Source organism: Toxorhynchites rutilus, chromosome 2, assembly GCF_029784135.1.
Source record: "Toxorhynchites rutilus septentrionalis strain SRP chromosome 2, ASM2978413v1, whole genome shotgun sequence".
NCBI lineage: Eukaryota > Metazoa > Arthropoda > Insecta > Diptera > Culicidae > Toxorhynchites > Toxorhynchites rutilus.
Window position 1 is genome coordinate 283,011,694 of NC_073745.1, and position 18,979 is coordinate 283,030,672.

Below are 18,979 nucleotides of genomic sequence, written 5' to 3' on the forward strand. Positions count from 1 at the left end.
AGTGGTCATATTGGAGAAGGGCTCACCGGAATCACGGAAAGTTTCACTGCAATTTTTGAAATTTAAATGAAATTGAATGATGACGTTATTTAAATATTAAAAGCCATTACAACTTTCGCGAGAAAATCCATTATTATTTTCGCCTCACACCTTCAACCTTCAACAATTGGATCACGATCACGTCTTTCAGTAAGGGTGCCAAATCAGAAAACAGGTCAGGTTTTCATGAAATATTTTCACGATGATTATTTTGTAATTAATAATTCAAAATATAAATAAATAGAATTTTTAATTAATAATTCAAATTATTTTTGCTGCGAACGGATTTTGACCTTCAATATCAGAGTAATCTCATATATAAAATAAAGATGCGTACGTATGATCGCACTTAACTCGAGATTTTTTTTTATCCCATTTATTTATTTTAGGCTCATTAGCATTTTAGCTGTAACAGAGCCGAATTTTAATCGTATACATGTCACATGGTTATCATATCAATAATTATAGCACATTACATTACACAGTTGCCATTCGCCAGTATTCCTTCTATACCATTGCATATGGTACATTTACACAGTAGCCATTTAGGCGTAAGAGTATTCTTTCTGTTCTTCCATTATCCAGTTAGACCACCGGACAGCGGAGACAATTGATTGATCATTGTTGAGTTATTTATAGAACAGCAGCCCGATGTGTCTTGCAGAGCAGAGCAGTTGTATGGATGAATTCGACCGTGGATCGATCTCCATCGCTGTTGATTGTTGCGTGGACGTAGCTATTCTGTAACAACACAAAGATGGTCAATGAGGGCCCTGAGTTTTGAACTCACGATCGATCGCTTACTAAGCGAACGCGCAACCAATGTGGCTACGGAGACCCCCAACTCGAGATGCAGTCATCAAATTTGAGCTGTCTTCATTTGGCTGTGTTCGTTTCCTTTCGAGAACAATTTTCCAATCAAACTGAAAATTCCCTAAGAATAGTTTGATATGTTTTACATTAAAATTTCTTGGTCTGTAAATGGTTCAAATTGATGAAAATTTATTAAAAATTTATTGAAAAATATTGAACCAGCAAAAAGGGATTTTTTTTTTTTTTTTATCCAAAATATATATTTTTATTAAGGCTCATATGGCGTCAACCTGACGGGGCCGGGAGTTCAATATTTCGACAATGTTTGCCTTATAACTATGTTAGTAATATATAACCGATTACTCGCGGTTGGCTCGAGGTTAGTATTACAAGTGTTTTCGTAATTGTGATGTTGCTGTCTTCAATGATCTGTACCTGTGCCCGACACGGGATACTTTCTATTGGAATGCAGCTGACCATTAATCAGCAACGCCCCCCTAGTCTGTACCCCATATCTAGCGTGGTGCGTCTTCTCGAGGAATCCAGGATAGAATGGTCACTAGCCGGCGCAATCATCAGCTCGTGTAGAGTTGTCATGAGCGGTACAACCTTTGGCTTTTGTTGAATCATCAGTGGACTGTACAACCTTTGGCCCGTGTATCTGAAAAGAGTGTGTGTATGTATTGCCGCGACTAAGTAAAAGTTTATAGATCGGATAGGAGGGATACGAAACAGGGACACAACGAAGGAAACATCATTAAACGTTGACATCGGCGTTTCTGAGGAACAGGTATAGATGAAGCAGAAGATCAGGATCACGGCTACCTAAGATATCCCGGACGGGGATATCCGATTGTCTGCCTTGTGCTCTCAGTGCTCTAGAGAGCTGAGAGCGAGCAGCATGGAACCGGATACACGACCAGACAACATGCTCGATGTCGTGGTAGCCATCGCCACAATCACAAAGATTGTTTGCTGCGAGCCCAATGCGATAGAGATGCGCGTTTAGGTTGTAGTGATTGGACATAAGCCGAGATATCACGCGAATGAAATCACGACCGACATTCAATCCCTTAAACCAAGCGGAACCTTAGGGATAATCGTGTGTAACCAACGACCGAACTCATCTTCACTCCACATGCGCTGCCAACTAACGAGTGTGTCCTGACGAGGAATGTGAAAAAATTCGTTATAAGCAATTTGCCTTTCAAAAAGTGTGCCTTCTGAAGCGCCCACCTTAGCTAGCGAGTCCGCTTTCTCATTCCCCGGAATCGAGCAATGAGAGGGAACCCATGCTAAGGTAATCTTGAATAATTTTTCGACCAAAACACTCAATAGATGTCTTATTCTTGTTAGGAAATAAGATGAGCGTTTATCAACTTTCATTGAGCGGATTGCCTCTATTGAGCTGAGACTGTCTGAAAAAATAAAATAATGGTCGATGGGCAATGTTTCAATGATCCCTAAAGCGTAGTATATCGCACCCAGTTCAGCGACATACACGGAACAAGGATCTTTAAGTTTGAAAGAGGCACTGGAATTTTCATTGAAGATGCCGAAGCCAGTGGACCCGTTTATGCATGAACCGTCAGTAAAGAACATTTTATCAGATCTAACTTTCCCATATTCTGCCGAAAATATCTCCGGAATATAATCGGAGCGTAGATGATCTGGGATTCCATGGATCTTTTGTCGCATGGACAGATCAAAATTGACAGAGGAATTGTAAAAGTATGGGAAGCAAACTTGGTTGGAGATGCCCGGTGAAGGGTACACTTCATGGGTAAGGTACTCATGGTATAAAGACATAAAACTTGACTGAGGAGTTGGAGTAGATTTTCGAAGTTATCAATCACCAATGGATTCATGATCTTGCAACGGATGAGAAATCTGTAGGATAATTCTGTGAACCGAAGAGTAAGCGGGGGTACTCCTGCCAAAACTTCGAGACTCATCGTATGTGTCGAATGCAAACACCCCATTGCTATACGCAAAAGGGATTTTGTTTTCGTTATTATTGAATGTAATCGTTTTTTGTTGTTCTCATGGCAGTGGACAAAATAAGCGCTATATATTTTAATATTTTTTCTTGAAACTTTTTTACATAACATATCTCGATATGTTAGATGCTATTTTTTTGTTTTTAAGATATGATTTTCCAAAGTTAACCGATGGTTCAAAAAACAATTATTTCACCTTTTTTCCATTACAAAAAGTCATAACTTCTGAACTACTGGGCCGATTCAGATGATCGACATATCAAACTGAAGCTTATGAGTTAGTTTACTTTGAAAAAATATTACTGTTCGGAAAAATTTTGAATCGTTTTTGTAATTATTGATTGAGTCAATTTTTCATAGTTTTCTCGGTTAAAGATTATTTTATATTTCTTCTGGAAAATTGAGGATAACATATCTTGATATCAGAGATGCATTTTTTTTTCGTTTTTGAGATATGATTTTTCAAATTTAACATGTTTTAAGTCTTCGTTCAATATTCCTATGTGACTAGACTAGACCTATGCGACTAGAATCCAGTCTTCCCATACGTGTGATATTTTTTGAAAGAAGATTAGCTTAGCTACAATTTAATATGTCGATCATCTGAATCGGTTCAGTAGTTCAAATGTTATGATTTGTTTGCAAAAAGTTATTTTTTGATAAAAGGGAAAAATTATTTTTTGGACCACCGGTTAACTTTGAAAAATCATATCTGAAAAACGAAAAAAATAGCATCTCTAATATCGAGATATGTTATGTAAAAAATCTTCAAAAAAAATATGAAAAAATATAGCACCCTCTAGTCCAAAGCCATGAAAACAACAAAAAACAACTACAATCAATAATTACGAAAACATCTATTTTCTTGCGAGTTCAATATTTTTAAACAAAAGGCTAGCTCACTGGCTTCAATATGATATTTCGATCATCTAAATCGGTTCAGTGCTTCAAAAGTTAAGAATTTTCGAAAAAAGTCCTTTTTGGAAAAAATGATTTTTCGGACCACCATAAAATGGAAATGGGCACCCTAATATAAAAATAGAAAAATACGGGTCTAATATTTTGCAATAAAGATCAAATGTACCACTTTCGACGAGAATCTGGGAACCACTATATCGGTTTGGCATCGGATGGCTGTATATACAGTTCAAATTTGATGACTCATTCTCGAGTTATGCGCAGTTCTATGGCTATTAAAAAATAAGAAGGCTGTTGGATAAGATACGACCGCATTGTCAACGCAGGACTACGAAATTGCTTTCATCAATTTATCTGTTCATCATTTGGTATATTACGCTAGGAAGAAACGAATTTTCAAAATATTTATCAAAAGTCTGCATTTTTATCGTCTTTTTCTCTCTCCCTCTCGCTCTCTCTCTCTCTCTCTCTCTCTCTCTCTCTCTCTCTTCTATTTATCTATTTATCTATCTATCTATCGTAGTCTTTGAAATGCCAATTTAAAAAACATGAAAATCAACTCTTAGCCTTAACATATGCTGTTGACTGGCCAAAACGGCATTGGGGGTACGAACGATCAGCAAAGCTGCAAAGTAACGACAAGTTAATGTAGGAATTTTCAAATTGACTCTCAGTCTCAACATACCCTATCGACTGACCGCTGTCTAGTGCAACACCCTGGCAACGGGAGTGGGTTTTTCTTAGGTTTTTTTTATCCCATTTATTTATTTCTTAGGCTCATTTGCATTTTAGCTGTAACAAAACCGGGTTTTTATCGTGTACATGAACATATGTTTATGTTTCTATAAATTGTAAATTACACAGTAGTAGTAGTAGCCATTTAGGCGTTAGGTTTTTCTGTTCCATTACATTATTGTAAAATACACTGTAGTAGCCATTTAGGCGTAAGGGTATTCTTTCTGTTCTTCCATTGTTCAGCAGACGGACACAGCGGAGACAGTTGATATTGATCATTGTTGGGTTATTTATAGAACAGCAGCCCGATGTTTCTTGCAGAGCAGAGCAGTTGTATGGATGAATCGATCTTATTTCGACCGTGGATCGTTCTCCATCGCTGATGATGGTTGCGTGGACGTAGTTATTCAACATAAAGATGGTCAATTGAGGGCCCTGAGTTTGAACTCACTATCGATCGCTTAGTAAGCGAACGCGTAACCAAATGGCTCGATTATGAAGCTATGATGCCGTCGAATGCCATTAAATCAACAAGCGAGATTCAAAACATTCATCGGGAAGAGGCTTAAAATGTGGTAATCAATAAGTGTGAGATTTCGCAAGTATGGTTGGTGGTCGAATGTTTCCGTGATCATTGAATCGTCCGTACGGTCGTGATGCAGAAAAAATGGTTCTATTCTGTTGACCAACAGTGGTCGGATGCGTTGATATTTCTAGTTAATTTCTTAGAATTGTTGATAGTATTTTTCCACCCCAATTTACGAATCTAATATCATACCCAACCTACATTTGGTTTAGATTCGGCCCTGATATGTATTATCAGGATTTAATGAACAGTGTTTGTTTTCGACAGCAGCGATGAAGTTGAGCTTCGACTTGAACAGGTAAATGTTAATAGAAATGGATGATTGAGTATTTCAAAAAAAAAAACAAACGCCATCCTCAGTTTTCAAAGAATAAAACAACTTTTAACCCTTTCACTACAGCAGTGTGAATCGGAGTGCACTGCGCCGAAAAGTATGCCTATCGCGGTGGTGGTGTAGACGACGCTCGTAGCGAAAGGGTTAAATTACGTTTCATCAGTTTTTGACTTCTTACCATGGCCAATCGAAAATGGTTGACACGAGAAAGCTACCTATCATGGAATTAAATGGCCACGAACATTGTGTCGTTCTCACAATTGAATATAATTTGAAAACTGAAGAGAAACCACCATATATCATACGCAAAATTACTTCAAAAATATTCCCACCCAGTTCTCACACATTTTCGATACGCGTTTCGCTTCATACGCACTCTCACTGTTTGTTTTGATCAAGGATGATGTGTGTCATCGTTCGACCATAAATTACCCGCTTCAAAACACTCGAGCCTTTCGCTCGCCGAGAAGATGATGACATCACAAAGCGAATGTATCACTCTGGAGAAAGAAAACAGAGCAACACTTACATCAACCCTCTCCTAATTAGCTGCAGTTTCTGTTGCAATTTAAACGCTGATAAGATTGCAAAGCACACTGTGAAGATAACAGTGACTTCAATCGATATCTAATATTGCTTGCAACACGACAAACACATTCGCCAAATGAGTGTAATGATGGCGAGTGTGAAGTGTTAAAAATTTGAACGATTTTTTTTATTGCCTAAAATGTTGATAACATTGGCAAAAATATTGACTTCGGTACAATTTTCTCGTTCACACGCTCCGGAAACGTTCTGCAGAACTTCATCAGGCTATATTGCCATTTTTAACGAGACGATCAGAGGCCACTGATAGTGGTAGAAAACCTGCCAAACTTGTTTATAGCTTGCCTCCTCGTGTTCTTCTCACTTGGGAGCCCAAGAGATAAGAACACGCTAAATTTTCGAAGCGTTACACGAAGCAAAACAAGTTACAATTCAGGTGAAAGAGAGCCACCTTTCGTTCTTGCTGCTATGAGTCAGCATCAACATGTCCGGGGGGCATGATAAAGAGAAAAAAACATACACAACCTGGTACCATTAAATGCTTCTTTTCCAAACGTTGACTCAGGAGCCACCACTCTCTTCGCCTGGGCGAAAACCCCAAAGGCCATGCCGTAGTTAATGGAGGAATCAAAACACATGCAATCATGGCATGACGCGAGAAAGCCAGTGAGACACAAATGTTTTGAGAAAAAACCATTCCTGCATGTAGTGTTGAAAGTGAAGAAGGCACACAGCAGCGACATGGCTCTGAAACATGGACTTTTCTGCGAAAAACAGAACCAAAATATGGAAGATAAACTGGGGAGACACCACAGGATTGAAACTGGTTTTCTTCTTGTAATCCCCCTCTTTTTGGGGAAAATATAGTGTTCTTGCAAACTGATTCTGTTCTCGAAAAAAAACATCCAAGTCCGAGACCGATCATCCCAACACGGTGAATGACCTCAAGTAGCGTCCATCATTAACATAAGTCATGTTTCTCGGCACATCGCAATTAAACCGATTAATACAGTTTACTGAACGTGAATAATTGGAGCATCTTTCATTCTGAGCTGAATTACGCATCACGCACTCCCGGAAAACAATGTGACTTGGACTCGACCATCAACTGATTTTTCCACTCATTCTTCATAACCGCATCATAGCATAATATGGCACAGCTTCCAAACAAACGAAAACACTGTTCTCCGGAGTTGCGCACATACTCTTCTCAGTTGGTTACCCTTCGTTGTTTCAGCAACCACTGCCTTGATGCAATTACTACTACACGCGGAATCTCGTGTATTCTCCTCCGCTCATCATATGTGGATATACTAAAAGAATATAATGGAAGCGTTTCACGCGCGACTGTTGTTCCGCCGACATATTCCGGTTTTGTGTCTCTGTGGTTGCGGCAATATTTGTTTGTCTACGGCTCTCTGACAGGCGCACTAACAAGCAAGCGGTCCATCGTCGATCACCGTCGAGAACCGTCGATCATGCGAGAACCGATCCTCGGAATTGCCGGTGGCGACACGTATTCTCACACGTCTGTCTGCTAGCGGGAAAGTGCAGTTGAAATTTGTTTCAACTCCGCGCGGTATTGGTGTGATAAACAAACAGGGTGTAGCAGAAATGTGAGTGCGTTGGATCTTTCTTGTTCTTATTTCATGTTGTAATTTGTAACACGGAAGGATTTTTTTCTGTATAAAAAGTTCTTAAAAGTGGAACCATAATCGTGGTCCATTGAGAGCTTAACTTGAAAGTTTCTCTTCTGTAGGGAATGAATGACATGAACGTCTCGATTCATGGCTCATTACTAGCTATTAAAATCAATTAGGAATGTTCGATTGCATCTTTTTAAAATAATTTAAGAAAAAAAAATATATAGGAGGTTGAGTTCAGGACACATTGTTAACGTAGGACTAAAAAATTATTTTATTCAAATTGTTCGTTTAACACTTCAGATATTGTTTTAGATTACATCGAAAATGTTAGTAGCGCTCAAAAGAATGTAGAATCAGAATGGTTATGTAGAATCAGCTGAAGATAGTTGTTTCCCTCGTGAGTATAAAACACAAACTGGTGATACATTCGCAAGTGTCATTCTTCTTCTTGGTATTGTAGCTATTACTACTATTTTTCCGTTGGCATACACATGATCACATGCGATCGTATATTGGTTTCATCCCTAACATTATTCCATATTTATAATAAACAAACCATTTAAACCGCAAATGGTAACTATTTGAATGTACATTTTTGCAACGGAATAAACAACAACAATGTGTGTGTATTAGGTTGCCGGTGAAAATGATCATCTCGAATTCCAAAAAGTTACCCCATAAAAAATGTTCACCACCTCGAAAAAACACCCTATGTAAAATATTAGCTCAATCGGACTAAAGGGAGAGTGGCGCAAAGCTGTCAAAGTTTGACTTGTGAAAATCGAAAAATCAACCAAGGGGGAGTAAAGGAAATCGGGGTTTTCAAAAAAAAAATTTGATGTCAAATGCCTTAAAATGAAACGACGAGACTACTGTCTTCTCGAAAAAAAATGTTTTGTCAAAAATCGACACTCTGGGACTTTTTTCGGAATACAAGGCAAAATGTATGGGTTTTTGTGCAAATAAAAATAGTTATCTCGATTTTTCATTCGGAACTTGCTACAAAATATTTATAAGAGCGATAATATACCTAATGCAAAATATTAGCTCAATCGGACTTCATTTACTAGTGTCGCGGACGTTAAAATTTGAGTTTATTTAAACCTGAAAAATCACCGGGAATCGGGGTTATTTATTTTAGGCTCATTAGCATTTCAGCTGTAACAGAGCCGGACTTTAATCGTGTACATGTTGTTTATTTTACGGTATCTGTAATCGCACATTACATAGTAGCCATTCCATTCCATTAGGTATTCCGTCTGTTCTTCTATTGTTCAGTTGGACAGGACAACGGAGATAGTCGATATGATCATTGTTGTGTTATTAATTGCACAACAGTCTGATGTTTCTTGCAGAGCAGAGCAATTTCAAGTAGAAGCTTGTATGGTTGAAGAGAGGCCAGCTCCGACCGTGAATCGATTTTCATCGCACATGGTTGTTGCGCGGTGTTTTTCTATAACAACACAAAGATATTTTTGACGTAGAACTACGTCTTTCATTAAGGGTGTCACATCAGAAAACAGGTTACGTTTTTATGAAATAAAGTTAACGTTAATAACTATTTTTGCCGCGAACAGATTTTGGCCACTTACATACCAAACGAATCAGAAATTCCCTAAGATTCGTTTGATATGCTATACATTACAATCCCCTGATGTGTAAATGGTTAAAATTCATGAAAAGTATAAGCGTGTCCATTTTCCCATACATTAGTTCTGCTGATTTGTGAATTTTTCTACCCGTGCCGTCAATATCGAGCAACTTATCGACGAGCAACGAAGGGGAAATCGCAAGATATAAAGTCTCTGTGAACAAAGTAAAAGAAGAAGAACGAAGAGCAATGTTTGACTAGAGTATAAACAGTGGATCTCGCTGAGGCAAGCTTTCAGTATCGTTCTAGATACGAAGCAATGAACATCGCTTGTTCTTCCTTGTTTGGCGCCATCACATGTATTCGTTTCGGCGTAAAATTACTCACTCGCTGATGTCTCTGGCATTGCAATCATTGCATCAAACTTACGCCATTGCATTAATGTTTAGAGCTACACAATTGTGTGGGAAATCATCAAACTAGACTATCGTCGGCTCACCAAGAAAATAAATGTTCTGTAATTTTGCCTGTGATTTGGCTAAGCTAATCTAGACCGGCAATATTACCAGAAAGGGCTTTTGTTGAGAAGAGCGCAAAACTAAGATGTTTGTATATTTAGTTGCTTCAAGCCATCGATATATGGATGTTTGTGTGTATATGTGCGTGCTTCATAACCCATACGTATAAGTAGTGACTCTTCGCTACGCTAAAACAGAGATTACTGATTGTTCAGATCAACAGAAAGAGTTTATTTCGTTTATTCAGTCACCAAGAAAGTAAATGTCGTTCTAGAATTTTGTATGTGATTGGGTTTCGCTTGCCAGTAGCAAAACTTTCTCCACTATGGATAACAGCTGCGCTTATCTCGAGCATGAGAAAGTTATGCAACTTTTTTCGAGACCAGTAATATTAACAGATGCGTTTCTTTTGAGAATAGCGCAAAATGATGAGAAGTAATTATATTTCTAGTAGGTTCAAGCCACCAATGTATGGCTCTGTATGCATGCTATGGCGAACGTTTGGTTTATGTTGTACGAACAATGCCTAAAGGGGCGATTGCACTGAGGCAATACTAAATAAAATGTAGCATGGTATTTGTACCTGCAAGTATTGTCATTGTTGTTGTTTCCATGCGGTGTCAAAGATATATTGATGTAGTTATGAGATGTGGAATAATGGTGCTGATGTAACATGTATATAATCGACTGTAGCCGAGTCTATGTCAATTGCGAAAAAGGCCACCGGAATAGCGTTCGAGGTAAATTTTCAATACATTGACATGAAACAAATTGCGACATACGATCTGCTAGTGAATTGTTCTACGAGGGCAAGAATGAATCATCAATCAGGACGATCAAACCATTCTACTAAACAGTTATTTCTAAAATTACACAGCATAATATACGAAGTTTTAAACAAGCGACTTATAAAAAATAACAGCGTAGTTCTACGTCAACAATGCGGTTGTATCTTGGACACAGCCTCCTATAATTTTTTCAGTAAACGGATGGGATATAAGGAGTTTGTTACAATAATGATGATCCCACACACCCAATTCATAAATCTATTCGTATATCTATTGTGTATTTACATTATTTACATTTTCTACTGGTATAAGGATATAAGGATAATCACACACGAGCATCAATAGCTGTAGGGAAAACATAGATTTGGGACATGTAATCGAGGTCTAACCGAGCCAACACATCTCTCACCGGCATATTGGGCTGCCTTCCTCTAGGCCGAAGGGAGTTTTCTAAATTCGATCTGGCGACAAGATACAACTCGCACGACCAAACAACGTGTTCGATGTCGTGGTATCTTTGACAACAAACACAAAGATTGTTGTCGGTAAGATTAATACGAAAGAGTAGCGCGTCTAACGTACAGTGATTGGACATGAGTCGGGAGAAGGTGCGAATAAAGTCCCGACTCAAGTCCAGACTTTTGAACCATGGTTTACAACACGTTAGTTTTGTTTTATTAAACACCCAAAATATTCACTAGAAATAATGCATATGGCCGAACAACTTTTGCCTGGTCATCTAGTTCTAATTAAAATTTAATATTGGATAGTTTCCACCTCATGTACAAGATTTAAACGAAATCGGAGAGGACCGAGTCAAGGCGATAGTTTTTCGGTTCATTTGTGTATGCTAGTTTGTAATAATTACTATCAATTCAGGATAAATTAATCGAAGCTAATTATTCCGTTCGCTTCGATTATTAGTTGTGCAGTAATCGTTCGAATGATAATCATTTTTCGCTGTCATTAAACGATTATCTGATTAGTTGTTTGACTACGGGAAATCACTATGATTGCGTTTATTTTTCAATAACTACCATTTACCTGCTAACCTCAAATTACTGCAATATATCTACGAAATTTGAAGGATGTTCAAATCGTGTATGAATATTATATATACCGATTAGCATTTTTTTACATATAAGCTATTGTATTGCACGTAATCCGAAGACATCGTTGCGCCTCTTGTACTACACCCTGTATGCAAACGGCCAGGATTAAAGGGAGTTGAATTAATCACATTCCTTCAGACCGCAGATCCAAATCGCTCTAGTCAGCGCTTTTTTTTGCATCCACTCATTATAGTTATTTACCCATAATCGTGCAGGAAAGAAGCCAAAACGGTGTTCAAATTATGGGGGTCTAGTATCGGTGTGTTGTATGGGTTTGTGTGCTCCTCTTCCTTTTGGCTTATCTCTTTTCGATACGGACGGCTATTGTACCCCTCTCCAGTCTAATTACCACACCGGGGAAATGTGTTGTTGTGTTGATGCACTAGAAAAATTACAGACCGTGTGTGTTCGATTGGGGGGAGCGCATTTCGCCAACCCAACCGTGTAAGCGGCATCGGTTAGCTGAGGTGTGCAATATTGGAGCAGCGCCTGCACACTTGCTTGATTGAGCCGGCGAACGCCACCGCTGGCACCTCCGCCGCCGACGCCTCTCTTCTGTTGCCGCCGACTGCCACAATCAGCGTTTTCCACAACGGCTGACGACGAATGATGAATCCACAACAGGCGAATATTATTCTTTCTTCGCTCTCTTTTCGGTCCGTATTTCGCCGGGAGTCGTCGTCTCTCGGTTTGCGCCTCTTCCATTTACGTACGCGCCAGCACACGGTTCACAACTTTCTGTGTGAAGTGTCGTAGTCGGGTTGGAGCTGCGCACAAGCACAAACGGAGATCCTCCACAGTCGTGTCCCATTCCTGTGTGGTACTGACGCGACGCAGTGAAGAAGCCCCCAAGAGGGAACTGGTTCAGTCAGTCGAATCCTGTTCTCGGCGCGGTCTTGTTGTGTGATCTTGTTCCGAGTTTTGTTGTTGTTGTTGTTGAATGTGAGAGAAGTGAAGTGTTGTTTCTGTGAAAACGAGTCTTGATCGATTTGATATGATTATGTGGTATGAGTAATTAAAGTTCGGAAGAATATACCAAGTGGCTACCGTGGCTACTGTTGTCTAGCCAAGCGCCCGAATAGCTTTATCGTGATTCATGACTGTGATTCAGCGAATTTTCCGCAGTATGGACCTGTTCGATGTGCTGGATGCTGCCCAGCGTTGGTTGTTTGTACCGTTTGTTGTGATGATTTCGGTGCACAGCCTGTGGCGTTTGTACCGGAATGTGAGGAACAATGCGCGCCTATTTGTGCAACGCTTCCAGGAGGCGCTGGATCGTGAACATGAGCGACTGATTGAGGATATCAAAGCGGATTTGCTGAAGACGTTGAACAAAGGATCGCGACCTTTGGAGCCAACGCCCGAAACGGCGACAGCTGCCGATAAACACAAAGAGAAGTGCTCTACCCAGTCGTCACCGTTCGAGTATTCGCGCAGATTAGATAGGAAAGATAAGAGCAACATAGTGAATGAAATCATTTATCAGATCCAGTCCGGTGACAGCAATCGAAACTGTACCGACGATGATAAAGTTGAAAACAAGGTCGAGAGTGAAGACTCGGCTATTCTGAAAGATGTCCATCGCCGAAACGTTGTCGCTCGCATGAAAACCCTTTTCGAGTCGAACGGTTCCAACAAGTGGCACTTGAATCAGGTTGTCGATATGATAAAACAAACCAAACGACCTTCGTCTTTTATTGCCACGAGCGTGGAAAACATTCGCGCCAAAGCTATGTGCACCGTTTCGAAGGCCGTCTCGGAACCACCTGTGGTTCGATTGCGACGAAAAATTCGATCCCAACAGTGTCAACCCGAACCGGGCAACCGAGACATTGTTGCGTCGAGTATCGAGGAGATCCTGGAAGCGGAACGATTTTCCAAACGTCTTTCGCAGTACTCGATCTCAGAATATCTGGACGAAGGCAACGCCGGAAGTCCACTGGAAGTGCCACCAGCCTGTTCAGAGTTCAATCGCATGGCACGCGGATTCAGAACACTCTCTACATTCTCCCTCTCAGAGCTGCTGCGAGACGATGAACCGGAATATACCCTGCGACACCGGGACACCGGGTGCAGCACCTGGGGCCGAAAGAAGCCCGTCGAAAACATCGATCAGATTCTGATCGATGAAAATCTTTCCCGCTGCTACTCGCAGTATTCGATCTCCGACCTCGTGGACGACGATGAAGTCTACCTGCAGGATTACACCGTTCAACTGTGATTGATTCGCCAGGCGAAACAATTCCCCACAGCTAGCAAGCGAAGCGAACGAAAATAGGCTAGGAAAACTTTAGAACGTAAGGTCAAGAAAGACTGAAATATTGACCATTGACCCCGCGCGCAGTGCTTATTAGTTATTGTGCTCTTCCGCTCGGCGGGAGGTGAAAATTCGTCTGGTCTTTAGCACGAACTGTAATTGTAACTACTATAACGTGGCTGTGATTGATCTATGTGCTACACTTAGCTCTATTTATACAACTATCATAAATGCGGCAGTAAGATTTATTGCCGCGACTCGAGAAAAGCCGACACCATCTATAATACACTTATGCTGCTACAACAAATTTCCCCACAACGGGCGTGTTTCGAAAAATAATAGCAGATGACTGCGCCGGTTCCGAGGAAATGACCACCATATTGGCCGGAGGTAATTCGATGCGGTTCACATGACACGTTTATTGTTTTGATTAGGTTTTGTAATATTGGTCCTGAGTGCGCGATTCATACAAATTGAACCTATATTTATGACTAGTTGACTTCGTCCCGCCCAAGAATGATTTTTTATATGAATTCTTTCGAACATTTACGTTTTTTTACGGAGCGAACGTTCGTGGATTCAATCGCAGAACTCTTCACTGACTGATCTTTAAAAAGGCTCTTTACAATTTCTTTTCATTATAAATTTCCTAGTTTCTTATACCATTATTATAGTATAAATTTATTTTCAGACACAATCTTCGCTCAAAGATCTTGATTCATTTGCAGATAACGTATTTCTCCGTTACCTGGATTACATTTTTGATTTTTATTTTGAAAGCGCGTTATTCCACCAGTGGCATTTTCGCTTCACACCAACGGAACACGAAGCTTAATTTCACAAACGCGAAATCCAATTAGACTAACAATGATATCATTGTAATTTTTGTAATTTTTTTTGTGTAATTTGTAATGCGAATTATTTTATTTATTCATTTAAAATTATAATGTAGATGTGATTTTTTTTTAACTTTCCCTCAAAGGTTTTTAAAACAAATCATTTTTTTTTCTCGCCATAAAATTAATTTTCGGGCAGAGATGAATACAACAAAATAAAGACGACTCGACTTCTGCGTTTACCAACCCGTTTGGCGATCCATTTTTATTCCATATATATATATATATATATATATATATATATATATATATATATATATATATGTATATATATATATATATATATATATATATATATATATATGTATATATATATATATATATATATATATATATATATATATATATATATATATATATATATATATATATGTATATATATATATATATATATATATATATATATATATATATATATATTTGTCACTTATTGACTCTTAAACATTTTATATAGCTCGAATACTGCTTCAAAAACAAATTATTCAAATCACAAAAATTTTTCGCCTCAGAATACCTTTTCAGAATTTGGTCAAAGTTAGCATAGTGCAGAGCTTACACTGATGGGCAGAAGCAATGCAGAAGAGAAATATTAAATAGGACATACCGCGTCGGTTTTCATACCGTTAGGTGGAGCTTTTTCCCCTTTGTTAGATGTGAACCACTGCGTCAGATATTTTGAACTTTTGCCCCATTTTTTTCTACTAAGCTTCAAGCTTATCTACTGCTTATTGATGAAGGAGTAGACCGAAAGCTATAGCGAGATAGGTGCCAATCAGGAATAATCTGTATGATAAAATTTATAATCCTGATCGGCGACACAGACCAAATTTCCTTGGGCTCCAGAATAGCCTTATCAAGGTGTTGAAGTCTGCATCTTGTTAGGACAGAGCAAATGTTCCGAGGTTTCGCTTTCGGCATCACAAACGCGACAAATATCATCTTTTACTAAACCTCGGACAGTGTCCTGTTATAAGACCATTGAATGTGCTGAAATCTTTCTTATCTACTTGATTGGAGCTTGATGGAACTTGATTGTGTATGATTCAATCATATGTACGAATTGTTGATTGTATGCTTTATCAAATAGCACGAGAAGTACGCTACGTAGATTGACAATAAGGACTAAATGTCATGTCTCGCTAGAATAAAAATGAACCATGCTTATTATCTTCAATTGCCTCTACTAAACCACACAAACCTATCGGCCCGTTCCAGTTCCACCAAAACTTTCGACTAAAGAGGCAAAATAATATCTGAAGTAATCAAAAACGAATTTGATTTTATAAAATGTTGCTGGAATGGAGCTTCTGTGAATTCAGAAGCGTGTTCGGATTTGTTGGTGTAATGTTGATGATGTTTTGAATTATAGAGGTTTTCTCAGACTTTCAAACTTTCTCAGTTCATTTGCCTCTAGCCTTGAGAAAGGCCAACTTGGAAAACTATTAAACACTCGGCCTTGAGAAAGACTATTTGAAAAGCCTTGCTGCTTCTGCCATCTGGTCGCTAGCAGGATGATTGATAAATCATGAAACATCAGTGACTTTTTCAGCAGTGAGAGCTGCGTTCTTCGGTGTAAAATTGAAGGGGAAAATTCATCACACACTCGACTTGGTTCGGATTTTCTATTACTGTACTGGGTGTTCTTTGAAACGTTGTTTTTCACGGTGTCGACTACCTGGAAAACCTTTGAAAATCAGGGAATATCAAGAAACTCCAATATTGCCATGGAAAATCAGGGAATTTTGTCTCAAGGCAAATTCGGCAGTTTCTCTACTTTCGCACTATTTTAGTTAGTATTTGAACAGTTTGTTTGCATAAGATGAAACGGAAGTACAAACATTTAAATTTAGGTCTCATTTAATGGTTGGTTGTTGATGCTTGTTATTTCAACATAAAATCGAGAGAGGTGAATACTGGTTATAACCCTAAGATACAACTATATATATATATATATATATATATATATATATATATATATATATATCTCTATATATAAATGTTCTGATCGTTTGTTTATGCGTCAAAAATTCGAAAAGTACGGAACCGATTGAGCTTAAAGTTGGACACAATATACAACCCATTCCAAGGAGTGTTGTTACGGCATAAAAAAAAATGGAAAATTGAAAGAAAAATGATTTTATATATGATTAGAGTGCGTTTCTGAAATTGAGCTTCTAATGAAAATCGACTATTCAGTAATGAATATGTGTTCTATGTGAAGGAAACATCTTTTTTCCACGTGTTTGACAAAATCATGAACTGAAACTGTGTTTCGAAGTGATTTAAAATTTATCGGTTTCCCTCATCTATCTCTATATATATATATATATATATATATATATATATATATATATATATATATATATATATATATATATATATATATATATATATATATATATATATATATATATATATATATATATATATATATATATATATATATATATATATATATATATATATATATTAGAGTGCGTTTCTGAAATTGAGCTTCTAATGAAAATCGACTATTCAGTAATGAATATGTGTTCTATGTGAAGGAAACATCTTTTTTCCACGTGTTTGACAAAATCATGAACTGAAACTGTGTTTCGAAGTGATTTAAAATTTATCGGTTTCCCTCATCTATCTCTATATATATATATATATATATATATATATATATATATATATATATATATATATATATATATATATATATATATATATATATATATATATATGTATATATATATATATATATATATATATATATATATATATATATATATATATATATATATATATATATATATATATATATATATATATATATATATATATATATGTATATATATATATATATATATATATATATATATATATATATATATATATATATATATATATATATATATATTGCTGTTAGTTTGTGTGCGCCTTAAACATCCGAAAAGTACGGAACCGATTGAGCTCAAACTATGATACAATATACAAAACAACCAAACACATCTAGGATTGCTGTTACAACATAAAAAAAAGAAAAATTCAACTCAACCATGCAACCACAATGTGCCACAGCAAAGCTTGGCAGGGTACAGCTAGTATTATATATGAAATATGAGAATTCGGCCTGATAAGATTCTCTTGATATATAAAATACGAAATTCTGCTCGGTGACATAGTGGTAGGGAAAATCCACTCAGTTTGGAGCATGTTACCGCTGCTCAAGAACAACGTGGCGCGGCTTACTTCGTACATCAAGAAAGTACTGATAGATTTTGTTGTGTTTTCAGCAAACCAAATCCAGTTCTTCTCAGGACTTCCTTCAAATTGCTTTGAAGCGAAAGAGATTATCAAATACTGCGATCAAATACATTCTTCTTGTAATTTATTCGATCAAGTGCGATCAATATAAGATTACATCTTTCGAGAACTTATTGGGAGTACAATGTATCTTGGGAAAGAAAATACATTCCCGCTCGACTTTCGTACAAACGGGAAGTGGGTGTTGAGAAGAAGGGCAGAGCGAGCGCATCATTTATCTAGACTGATTGGAAGCGACAGATATTTTGTCTATATGAAACAAATTATATCACACACGAAGGAGAGAGAGAGACTCTTGACTCTTTTAGTTTTGTGGACGAGACTGATTGGTTCACTATCACCATCGGTCAATTCGATTGGACCTTCAGTGATGCTTCTGCCTTGATTAGCGACCTGAATGTCAAGTTTGAAATTTGCATATGAATGGTCCACCAGCGATGAGCAGGAATATAATAGCAAAGACGTCGAGAGACTGATAGGATAATTCTCATCATCATCCGAATCGTGATCACAGTCTATTAAAAATGCACACATAGTTGGTACTGCATCCGTTTTTGTCAATCTGTTATTATTTCCATCGGACACCAAAACACTTTCCTCAAAATTGTTGATTGCAAAAATCGATCCACTGAGTTTGCAGCAATAAACCAACCGGGAATCGGTGAAATTTTATGTTGCAGTGAGTTTTTTTTTTTGCCAAATCGTCTCACCTGGCACCTCATCTTCGCTTTACCGAATCAAATGAAATTGCACTGGAGCGCAAAAGGCAAACAATAATCGAAACTGTCAGATCAAAACCCGAAAAAATGGGTAATGTCGAGGACATAACATAAAGAAAAAAAATCCATTTGTATTGAAAAAAACAGTGACAAAAAAGTGTTCACTTCATTT

General features: G+C 37.8%; 1 protein-coding gene across 13 annotated transcripts in view; it reads left to right on the forward strand.

Moving 5' to 3' along the window:
* The window catches only part of LOC129764714 (supervillin), a 776,186-nt gene that overhangs the window by 730,766 nt on the left and 26,441 nt on the right, over window positions 1-18,979 (forward strand). Inside the window, exon 1 of one of the 13 annotated variants that reach the window (XM_055764112.1) lies at window positions 13,865-14,273. The exons of the other annotated variants lie outside the window; for them this stretch is intronic. The gene's annotated coding sequence lies outside the window, so the exon portion shown is untranslated. Of the gene's footprint in view, window positions 1-13,864; window positions 14,274-18,979 lie in introns of those variants that run through there. 13 annotated transcript variants of the gene reach the window in all.